Genomic DNA, 12,861 nt, shown 5'->3' on the forward strand with positions numbered 1-12,861 from the left:
TTAAGGATACTGATTTTGTACTTTGGGTTATAACCCAATGCTGCTTTATTAGATTGTAATAATTTGTTCAAATTGTTCCAGCTTTGGCCATTGGGAGTTCTTTCAGCTGGTTCTTATGCTCCTTTGACATTCTCATTAATGGACTGCAGTTTTTTTGTGTGTTTCAGCAATTCTTGGCATTATAAGATGCTCCAGACTCATCTTATATATTTTCTACCCCAGTGCTAAAGTTAACCATTTCTCAAGTGGAATGGTATTTAAAAAAAAAAAAAAAAAATCTATTATGCTGGTTTGTACTGGGAAGTCATTGTTCTCAGACTCCCTCAACTGAGAGGGCAAAGAAATATATGCATGTACACTTGTCCTTGTCTATACAAATATAATATAAATATTTCTATCTATATCTATTTGCATCTATATTAAATTAAATATGAGTTTTTACTGATGTCTCTGACTATATCCATTACTATATGCATCATTCTAGCCATCCTCTTGCAGATCTAAAAATTTCCATTCCCACAGTGAGACATCTGGCTCCCACCTTCTGCCATGTTTACCTAGTCATCCAATCCCAGTATATATGTATAGCAGGTTCAGAATTGTTAACTTCATTTCCCTGGGAAACATCTTTATCAACAAGTACGATGTTTATGTATAGTTCCTTGACTGTTGTCTTACATACTCCATTTATTTCCAGAATGACTTAGGTTGGTGTTTTCCAACCCCTTCGGTGGAGTTATAACAGAGTCTCTGGTTACAGTCTGCATTCTTTCCTAGAAGAATGTAGTGATTGTCACAATCTTAAGTAACACATCCATTGCCACCCATGATGTACATTAGATCTTCAGAGTACAGTGAGTCTTGAAATCTAGTCAGTCCTCCAACTTTGTTCTTCTTCAGTACGGTAAGTTATTCTGGTTTCTTTGCCCTTCCACATGACTTTTAAAATCGGTTTGGTACTATCCACTGAATAGCTTACTCAGATTTTGATAGGGATCATGCTGTACCTGTAAATCAAGTTGGGAAAAATTGACAACAATATTAAGTCTTCTAATCCGTGAACATGGAATATCTCTCCACTTATTTAGATCTTCTTTGACTTCCATCATCAGAGTTTTGTAGTTCTCTGCACACAGAACCTGTACATATTTTGTTAGATTTATGCCTAAGAATTTCAAGTACATCTAAGTATTTTGATGCTAATATAAATGGCACTGTGTTATATATTTCAAATTCCAATGGTTCATTCTTGGTATAAAGAAAAGCAATAGGGTTTTTCATGTTAACCTTGTATTCTGCAGTCTTACTATTGTCACTTATTAGTTTTAGAAAGGTTTATTGTGGGTTTTTCAAATTGATTCTTTGGGACTCTCTATACAGACATTCATATCATGTATGTCACATATAAACAAAAGCAGTTTAATTTCTTCCTCCCCAGTGGGTACACTCCTTGTTTCTTTTTCTTTGCACTAACTAGGACTTCTAGTACAATATGAATCAGGAGCAGTGAGCAGGGACGTTGTGCTTTGCACTCAATTTTAGGGGGAAAACATTCAGATTTTTTTTTTTTTTTTTTTGAGAGAGTCTCGCTCTGTCACCAGGCTGGAGTGTAGTGGTGCAATCTCGGCTCACTGCAACTTCTGCCTCCCAGGTTCAAGTGATTCTCCTCCCTCAGCCTCCTGAGTAGCTGGGACTACAGGCACCTACCACCACGACTGGCTAATTTTTGTATTTTTAGTAGAAATGCGGTTTCACTATGTTGGCCAGGATGGTCTTGGTTTCTTGACCTCGTGATCCACCCACCTTGGCCTCCTTTAAAGTGCTGGGATTACAGGCGTGAGCCACCGCACCTGGCCAACATTCAGATTCTTATCCGTAAGTACATCAGGTGTGAGTTTTTGTAGATGTTCTTTATCAAGTTGAAGTTGTTTTTTCTTTCTAGTTTGCTGACAGTTTTTATCATTAGTTACCATCAATTATGGATTTTGTCAAATGCTTTTGCTGAATCAGTGGTGATATGGTTAGGCTTTGTGTCCCCACCTAGATCTCATCTTGAATTATAATCCCTGTAATCCCCATAGGTCAAGGGAGAGACCAGGTGGAGGCAATTTTATCATGGGGGGTGGCTTCTCCCATCCTGTTCTCGTAACAGTGAGTGAGTTCTCACGAGATCCGATGGTTTTATAAAGGGCTCTTCCCCCTTCTCTCAACACTTCTCCTTCTTGCTGCCTTATAAAGAAGGTGCCTTGCTTCACCTTTTCCTTCCACCATGATTGTAAGTTTCATGAGGCCTCCCCAGCCATGCAGAACTGTTAGTCAATTAAGCCTCCTTCCTTTACAAATTACTTAGTCTTGGGCAGTTCTTTACAGCAGTGTACAAATGGACTAGTACAAGTGTTTAGAAGAATATTTTTCTCCTTTAACCTGTTGATGTGATATATTGATTTAAAAAAATTTAACCCAGCCTTGCATAACTGTGATAAACGCTACTTGTGACATATTCTTTTTACACATTGTTGCATTCAAATTGCTATTATTTTGTTGAAGATTTATAATCACAAGTGGTCTGCAGTTTTCCTTTCTTGTAATGTGTTTATCTGGTTTTGTTATTAAAGTAATGCTTTCCTGATAAAATGAATTAGGATGTTTTCTCTGTGCTTCTATTTTCTGGAAGAAATAATAGAAAATTGGTATTACTTCTTTCAGTATTTAGTAGAATTCAATGAAACCAACTGGAGTTGGTTTCCTTAATAGAAGATTGTTCATTATTGATTTAATTTCTTTAATAGAGACACATTCATATTATTTATCCCTGTATGAGTTTTTGCAGTTTGTGTCTTTCAAGGAATTTACCTGTGAAATATAAAATTTGTGGGCATGCAGTTGTTTACTGTAAGGCTTTGTTAACCTTTTAATGTTCATTGGAGCAGTAGTTATAACCCCTGTTTCATTTCTGATACTGTCAACTTGTGTTTCCCCTCTTTTTTTCTTGGTTAGCCAGGCTAGATGCTTATCAATTATATCGATCTTTTCAAAGCAAGTGCCTGGTTTTGTTAATTTTCTTTATTGTTTTACATTTTTAAATTTTATTTTTATTGTAATTTTTATTATTTAATTCTGTTTGCTTAAGGCTTAAATTTCTCTTTTTTTTCCCAAGTTTCTTAAGGTAGAACTTTGGGTGATTGATTTTTAGAGTTTTTCTTTTTTCCAAGATGGCAATTCAATGCTATAAATTTCCCTGTAATCACTGCTTTCATTGCGCCCAACATATTTTGATAACTTTTATTTTTATTTTGTTTTATATATTTTTAATTTTTCTGAAGACTTATTCTTTCATCCATATGTTATTTAGAAAAGCATTGTTATGTCTCCAAATATTTTGGAATATTCTATCATTTTGTTATTGATTTCCAGCTCAATTACATTGATGTTTGAAAATATAATTTGTATGATTTCTTATCTTTTAAATTTGTCCAGGTATGTTTTGTGACCCAGAATGTGATCCTGGTAAACATTCCATTTGAGAAGAAGGTGTATTCTGCTGTTGTTGGGTGAGATACTTTTTATATATTAAATTGCTAATTGGTTAATGATGTTGTTCACTTCAGCTGTATTCTTACTGATTTTCTACCTCCTGCAGACATCAATTACTGGGAGAGTTATTTTTATTTAAGTCTTCAACCATAATAATAGATTTATCTACTTCTCTTTTTGGTTCTATTAGTATTTGCCTCGTGTCTTTTGGTGCTTTGCTATCAGGTACATGTACGTTAATGATTATTACGTATCTTGAAGAATTAGCCCTTTTATCATTATGAAATGAAATGTCCCTGATAATTTATCCCTGATGATTTTCCTTGTTCTGAAATCTGATTTATTTGAAATTAACAAATCTACTCCAACTTTCTCTTGCTTAGTATTATTATGGTATACATTTCTCTATCACTTTACTTTTAACCTATTTGTGCTTTTATATTTTAAATGGGTTTTTTGTAAACAACATATAGTTAGGTCTCCTTTATCTACTCTGACAGTCTCTGTCTTTTAATTTATATATTCAAACCATTCACATTTTAATATGATTGTGAATATAGTTTAATAAGTACCATGTTTGTAACTGTTTTCTATTAATTGTAGTTTTTCTTTATTTTTAATTTTTCCCTCTTTTTCTGCCTTCTCTAGTTGTAGAACATTTTATGTCATTTCATTTTTCTTCTCTCTTAGTACAACAGTTACAATTTTAAAAAATTTTAATAGTTGCTCTAGAATTTGCAATGTATATTTATAACTTTATGTTCACCTTTAAATAAGACTATGCCACTTTACATTCAATTCAAGTACCTTATAACGGTATTTCCAGTTCATTCCTCCCATCCTTTATAGTATTGGTGTTATTCATTTCATTCATCCATATGCTATAACTGCTTGATACATTGTTAATATTATTACATTGAGCAGTTATCAGATCAATGAAGAATAAGAAAATAAAAGATTTTATTTTACTTTCATTTATTCCATCGCTAGCATTCTTCCTTTCTTCATTTCTTTCTTTTTCCTTTTTTCATTTCTTTCTTTTTAATTTTTATTTTACATTCAGGGGTACATGGGAAGGTTTGTTACATAAGTAAACTTGTGTCATGGGGGTTTGTTGTACAGATTATTTCATCACCCAGGTATTAAGCCCAGTACCCAACAGTTATCTTTTCTGTTCCTCTCCCTCCTCCCACCATCACCATCAAGTAGAGCCAGTGTGTGTTGTTTCCTTCTTTGTCTTCCTAAGTTCTTATAATTTAGCTCCCGCTTATAATTGAGAACATACAATACTTGGTTTTCTGTTCCTGCATTAGTTTGCTATGGATAATAGCCTCCAGCTCCATTCATGTTCCCACAAAAGACATGATCTCATTCTTTTTTATGGCTGCATGGTATTACATGGCGTATAGGTACCACATTTTCTTTATCCAACCTGTCATCGATGGGCATTTAGGTTGATTCTATGTCTTTGTTATTGTGAATAGCGCTGCAGTGAACATTCACGTGCATGGGTCTTTATGGTAAAATGATTTCTATTCCTCTGGGTATATATCAGTAATGGGATTATTGGGTTAAATGGTAATTCTGCTTTTTGCTCTTTGAAGAATTGCCATACTGCTTTTCATAATGGTAGAACTAACTTACATTTCCACCAACAGTGTATAAGTCTTCCCTTTTCTCTGCCACCTCAGCAGCATCAGTTTTTAAAATTTTTTTTTATAATAGCATTCTGACTGGTGTGAGATGGTATTTCATTGTGGTTTTGATTTGCGTTTCTAATGATCAGTTACATTGAGCTATTTTTCATGTGCTTGTTGGGTGCCTATATGTTGTCTTTTGAGAAGTATCTATTCATATTCTTTGTCCACTTTTTAAAGAGGTGGTTTTTCTCCTGTAAATTTGTTTAAGTTCCTTCTAGATGCTGGATGTTAGACCTTTGTCAGATGCATAGTTTACAAATGTTTTCTCCTCTTCTGTAGGTTGTCTCTAGTCTGGTTGGTAGTTCCTTTTGCTGTGCAGGAGCTCTTAAATTTAATTAGATCCCACTGGTCAATTTTTGCTTTTGCTGCAATTGCTTTTGGTATCTTTGTTATAAAATATTTGCCCTTTTTTATGTCCAGGATGGTAGTGCCTAGGTTGCCTTCTAGGGTTTTTATAGCTTTGTGTTTTTTTCATTTATTTTTAGTATTTTAAAAGTTTATTACTGTTCAGGAGTACATGTGTAGGTTTGTTATGCAAGTAAATCACATGTTTGAAGGGTTTGGTGTATGTTTTGTTTTGTTTTTTCACCCAGATAATAAGCATAATACCTGATAGTCTTTCAATCCTCACCCTCCTTCCACCCTCCACCCTCAAGTAGGCCCCAGCATCTGTAGTTCCCTTCTTTGTATCCATATGTACTAAATGTTTAGCTCCCATTTATAAGCGAGAACACGTGGTATTTTGTTTTCTGTTCCTGTGTTAGTTCACTTAGGATAATGACCCCCAGCTCCATCCATGTTGCCACAGAGGACATGATGTCATTCTTTTTGTGACTGCATGGTACTCCATAGTGTATACATACCACATTTTCTTTATCCAGTCTACTGTTCATGAGCATTTAGGTTGATGCTGTGTCTTTGCTACTATGAATAGTGCTACAATGAACATATGCATGCATGCATGCATCTTTATGGTAGAATGATTTGTATTCCTTTGGATGTATACACAATAATGGGATTACTGGGTCAAATGGTAATTCTGCTTTGAATTATTTGAGAAATTGCAAAACTGCTTTCCACAGTGGCTGAACTAATTTGCATTTTCACTAGCAGTTTGTAAGCACTTCCCTTTCCCTGCAACCTTACCAGCATCTGTTGTTTTGACTTTTTAATAATCGCCGTTCTGACTGGTATGAGATGATATCTCATTGTGGTTTTGATTTGCATGTCTCTAACAATTAGTGATGCTGAACATTTTTTCATACGATTTTTGGCCATGTGTACATCTCTTTTGAGAAGTGTCTGTTCATGCCCTTTGTCCATTTTTTAATGAGGTTATTTTTTGCTTGTCAATTTTTTTAAGTTCCTTATAGATTATGGATATTAGACCTTTGTTGAATGCGTAGTTTGCAAATATTTTCTCCCATTCAGTAACTTGTCTGTTGACTCTGTTGACAGTTTCTTTTGCTGTACAGAAGTTCTTTAGTCTAATTAGGTCTCATTTGTCAATTTTTTTTTTCATTGCAATTGCTTTGGGCATCTTCATCATGAAATCTTTGCCAGGGCATACATCCAAACTGGTATTTCCTAAGGATTTTATTAGTTTTTACAGTTTTAGGTTTTACTTTTTTACAGTTTTAGGTTTTACATTGAAGTATTTAATCCATCTTGAGTTGATTTTTGTATGTGGTATAAGGAAGGGGTATAGTTTCAATCTTCTGCATGTAGCTAGCTAGTTATCCCAGGACCAATGGGGAGTCCTTTCTCCATTGCTTGTTTTTATGAGGTTTGTCAAAGTTCAGATGGTTGTAGGTATTTGGCTTTATTTCTGGGCTCTCTATTCTGTTCTAGTGGTCTATGTGTCTGTTTTTGTACCAGTACCATGCTGTTTTGATTACTGTAGCCCTATAGTATAGTTTGAAGTCAGGTAATGTAATGCCTCCAGATTTGTTCTTTTTGCTTAGTCTTTCTTTGGCTATGTGGGCTCTTTTTTGGTTTCATATGAATTTTAGGATTGTTTTTTCCAGTTCTGTGATGAATGATGGTGGTATTTTGATGGGAATTGCATTGAATTTGTAGAATGGCAGTATGGTCATTTTCACAATATTGATTCTACCCATCCATGAGCATGAGATGTGTTTCCAATTGTTTGTGTTGCCTGTGATTTCTTTCAGCAGTGTTAGTAGTTTTCTTCGTAGAGGTCTTTCAACTCCTTAAGTATATTCCTAAGTATTTTATTAATTTTTTAATTTTTTGCAGCTATTGTAAAAATGGTTGAGTTCTTGATTTTATTCTCAGCTTGGTCACAGTTGGTGCATAGCAGGGCTACTGATTTGTGTACATTAATTTTGTAACCTGAAACTTTGCTGAATTAATTTACCAGTTCTAAGAGCTTTTTGGATGAGTCTTTAGGGTTTCCTAGATATATGCTCATGTCATTAGCAAACAGCAATAGTTTGACTTCCTCTTTACCAATTTGGATGCCCTTCCTTTCTTTCTCTTGTCTGATCGTTCTGGCTAGGACTTCCAGTACTATGTTGAATAGAAGTGGTAAGAGTGGGCATCCTTGTTCTGTTTCTCAGAGGGAATGCTTCCAACTTTTTCCCATTCAGTATGTTGGCAGTGGGTTTGTCATAGATAGCTTTTATTACCTTAAGGTATGTCCCTTCTATGCTGACTTTCCTGAGAGTTTTAATCATAAAGGGATGCTGGATTTTGTCAAATGTTTTTTCTGCATCTATTAAGATAATCATGTGATTTTTTGTTTTTAATTCTATTTATGTGGTGTATCACAGTTATTGACTTGCATATGTTAAACTGTCACTGGTGTGAAACCCACTGGATCATGGTGGATTATCTTTTTTATATGCTGTCGTATTTGGTTAGCTAGTGTTTTGTTGATGATTTTTTGCATCTATGTTCATCAGGGATGTTGGTCTGTAGTTTTTTTTAATTATGTCCTTTTCTGGTTTTGTTATTAGGGTGATACTGGCATCATAGAATGATTTATGGAGGATTCCCTCTTCCTCTATCTTTCGGAATGGTGTCAACAGGATTGGTACCAATTCTTCTTTGAACGTCTGATAGAATTCAGCTGTAAATCTGTCTGGCCCTGGACTATTTTTCCTTGGTTACTTTTTAATTACCATTTCAATCTTGCTGCTTGTTGTTGGTCTTTTCAGAGTTTCTATTTCTTCCTGGTTTAATCTAGAAAGGTTGTATATTTCCAAGAATTTATTCATCTTCTCTAGGTTTTCTAGTTTATTCAAGTAGAGGTGTTCATAGCAGCCTTGAATGATCTTTGGTGTTTCTGTGTTATTGGTTGTAATATCTCCTGTTTTATTTCTAATTGAGCTTATTTGTATCTTCTCTCTTCTTTTCCTGGTTAATCTCAAAAATGGTTTATTTATCGTTTTAAAAAACCAGCTTTTTCTTTCATCTATCTTTTTGTATTTTTTTGTTTCAATTTCATTTAGTTATGTTCTGAACTTGTTTATTTCTTTTCTACTGAGTTTGTGTTTGGTTTGTGACCTTAGATTGTCTATTTGTGCTCTTTCAGACTTTGATGTAGGCATTTAATGCTATGAACTTTCCTCTTAGCACCACCTTTGCTGTATCTCAGAGGTTTTGATAGGTTATGTCACTATTGTTCAATTAAAAGAATTTTTAAATTTTCCATCTTGATTGTTGACTATTATTGACCCAATGATCATTTAGGAGCGAGTTTTTAATTTCCATGTATTTGCATGGTTTTGAGGATTCCTTTTGGAGTTGATTTCCAATCTTATTCCACTGTGGTCTGAGAGAGTACTTGATATAATTTCAGTTTTCTTAAATTTATTGAGACTTGTTTTGTGGCCTATCATATGGGAGTGTGTTTCTCAGGCCAATGGAGTTATGTTTCCAGGGGGATTATGGCTGCCTTTTCTGTGTCATGCAGGTCGCGGGGGAAGTGGGGGAAAGCTGGCAGTTAAAGGCCTCAGCTCCCGTGGAGCCCAAAAGGCCGATCTCACTCCCACTGTGCCCACCCAATGGCACCAAGTTTGTTTCCAGGTAGTGGGTGAGCAGGGCTGAGAACTTGCCCCAGGTTCCCAGACTCCCAGTTGAGAAAGCAAACAGGGTTTTTAGGTTTTGTGCCTCCCTGCCTCCAGCAGCTTCCGAGCTGTGTCTGCACTCCTGATTCACCCCCTCCCCTGAGTTCTGTATGGGAAACTTTGCGTTCAGTTGAAATTGTTACAACATTCAGCTGGAAGTTTCCTTCTCCCTGGGGTCTTTTCCCAGTTCCTCTGGCAGCCCTCCCTAAAGATCCCTCTGAGACAAAGCCAGAAATGGCTTCCTTAGGGAGCGAGAGAGCCCACAAGCTCTTCCTGCTGCTGCTGCTTCTACTCCTGTATTTTGCTCAGCTCTCTAAGTTTGTCTCAGCTCCAGGTAAGGTCAAATCCTTCTATGATCTGGACCTTCAGGTTCCCCAGTGAAGGTGTGTGTTTGGGGGAGGATGGTTCCCCTTCCACACTTTGGACACTTGCAGTTTTTTGGCTGTCTCCCAGGGCCAGCAGGAGCAATCCACTTCCTTCAAAGGGTCTGTGGATTCTCTTAGCTTTCCTGGTATGTTCTGTAGTAGTTCTTGGAACAAAAGTTCATGGTATGAGTCTCTACATGCTGCTATGTCCACATGAGTGGGAGCTGCAATTTAGTCCTGCCTTCTATCTGCCATTTTTCTCCTCCTGCCTGGCTTCTAGTGCAGAGCATGAGTGGAATTACCTGCCCTGCCATCAGGGCATTTCCCAGGACAGTAGCAGACTGCACTGTGACTTAGTCCACACAAAAGTGGGGCCACTCTGCCAAAAGCTCTAGCAGATGTTGCCTGCCTGGGTACTAATGGCAGAAGTGGGTGGAGTCACACACCCTGACATCCAGGTACTACCCAGATCAACAGGAGACTGCACCATCCAGCTGAGTTCAGACACAAGTGGGACGGCTGAGTCAGAAGCATTGCCCACCTGGCTGCCCACTTCAGACTGAGGTGGAACCACTCATCCAGAAGTCGTCAGCCTGTTCTGGCATGGTGTGGATGGAGCAATCTTACTGTTCCCAGGCACCATATCTGTAGCCTTTACTGGGGCTATGGTATCAGGGCTTGTCTGCTCTGGGGCCCAAGGCTTGTAGAGGCCCCTTGGACTCAAGCGTTGACCCTGCAAAACATCTAGATGGCTCTCTGCCTCAGTCTAGAAGCATGGTTGGGGGGTGCAGTGGGGGAAGGGGGATTCTCCCATTCCCAGTCTTGCCCAGGTCCCGGTGGAGAGTGTGAATCCCTTACAGGGCTCCCATTCACTCGCCCTTTCCCATGTTAAAGAGGGTCTCCTGTCTCCATGCTGAGTCCAAGCAGGCTGGCACCCAGCTTCACTCCTCTCTGCTGTCTGTATCCCTGGTTGCCTTGATGGATCTCAATGTGCTTTCTCAGATGATTGGCCTGCAGGATCGGTGTTCACAAGCCCATCTGTTTTTTCTTCATGAGAGCAGCATACACGAGCTGCTTTTAGTCCACCATATTGGCCCCCTCCACCAAGTATCCTTTCTTTATTTAAATCTGAGTTCTGAGCTATATCATTTTTCTTCTCCTTGAAAAACGTCTTTTAACATTCCTGCAGGGCAGGTGTGATAATGATACATTTCCATTGTGTGTCTGAGAAACTATTTTTCTTCTTCACTTTTAAAGAATAATTTTGCTGGATATAAAATTCTAAGGATGGTGAGTGTCTTTCTTTCAACGCTTTAAAAATTTCACTGAATTTTTTTTTTTTTTGTCTTGTTTCTGGCAAGACGTCTAATGTAATTCTTGTTCTTCTGTAGATATGATTTTTTTCCCCTTCCATCTTTAAGATTTTCTCTTTGTCTTTGGGTTTCTGTAGTTTGAATATGATATACCTGGATTTTAATTTTTTGGTATTAATATTTATCCTCTTTGGTTTTCCGTGAGCTTCCTGGATCTGTGGTTTGGTATCTGTGATTAATTTTCGAAAACTCTCATCCATTGTTATTTCAAGTATTTCTTTTCCTATATTTGCTCTCTCTTCTATTTCTAGAATTCAAATTAAATACATCCTTTTCTATTTCTAGAATTCCAATTAAATATATACTTTTGTAATTGTCTCACAATTCTTGAACATTCTGTTCTTTTTATTATCATTATTCTTTTATTTTGTCTTTGCATTTCAGTTTGTGACATCGCTACTGATGTATCTTCAAGCTAATTCTTGTCTCAGCTGTGTCCAGTCTCCTGGTGAGCCTATAAAAAGCATTCTTTAGTTCTATTACAGTAAGTCCTCACTTAACGTCATTGATAGGTTCTTGAACACTGCAACTTTAAGTGACATACTGTATAATGAAACCAATTTTCCCATAGGCTACTTGATATAAACAAGAGTTAAGTTCCTACAGCATAGAGTACCTTTTTTTGCTTAAAGCTGCAATGTCTGAGAACCTATTGATAGCATAAAGGAAGAACTTAACTATACGTTATTTTTCACTTCCAGCATTTCTTGATTCTTAAGAGTTTCTGCCTCTCTGCTTACATTACCCATCTGTTCTTGCGTGCTATGTTTTTTGAATACAGCCCTTCATATTAAACCATTGATTTTAAATTCCCTATCTGATAATTTCAAAATCTGCATCATATCTGAATCCGATTCAGAATTTTGCTTTGTTTCTTTATATTATGAGGCAGTCTTTTTTACCTTTTTGTGTGATTTATATATTTTTGTTTATGGATATATTGAGTATATGTAATTATATTGAGTATTATATATAATGTATGTAATTATATTGAGTATTATGAAGCCAGATACATTGAGTAATTATAACTCAGATAATCAGGCCTCTAGTATGGAGATGTGCTGTTCATCTGGTTACAGGTTGGGCTGTGTTTAATGTTTGTTATAGCTATAGGTGCCTAAGCCTTTAGTTTCCTCTAGTTAATCCTTGTTTTATTTTTATACTCCATTTTCTTTGGGTTTCCCTAAGAAATCCTCCTAAAATAGTGTTGCAGTTCTTTCAGTTATGATCTACTTTTATGAATTTGTACCTCTGTTGATGTACTGATAAGGTATAGTAGAGGAAACGGTTCTACAATCTCATGTTTAAATCTGTTTTTTTTTTTTAGTGTGCCTGAGTCTCTAAGCTTCGGAAGTGTTTCTTTGCCTTTATTTTTAGTTTTTATTCATCTAGGTGAAACAGGAATGCTACAGAGGGCTAGAGGTGGCTCAGTGCTTTCACCCCAGGTAGACACAACTCTGGTAAAGTTGTTTCTCTATCTTGGGCCACAAACATATTCTCCTACTTTTTTCAGTTTAACTTTAGCTTTACCTTTCACAATAAAGTGTTTAACTTTGTATGTAAAATTAATATTTACATACAATTCCAAGCCCCTACATGATCCAGTCACCTCCTACGGGGGCCCCACCTCCACCACTGGGAATTACGTTTCAACATGAGGTTTGGGTGGGGACATAGTGCCAAACCCTATCAGACATTAACCTTGGTCATGCGGCTGAGGTAATGTTTGTCCGGTCTCTTCACTATATAATAATTCTCATCATGTATTGAGCTAGGTGTACTTTTCTTATGTGGT

This window comes from Symphalangus syndactylus, chromosome 12 (assembly GCF_028878055.3).
Source record: "Symphalangus syndactylus isolate Jambi chromosome 12, NHGRI_mSymSyn1-v2.1_pri, whole genome shotgun sequence".
Classification (NCBI taxonomy): domain Eukaryota; kingdom Metazoa; phylum Chordata; class Mammalia; order Primates; family Hylobatidae; genus Symphalangus; species Symphalangus syndactylus.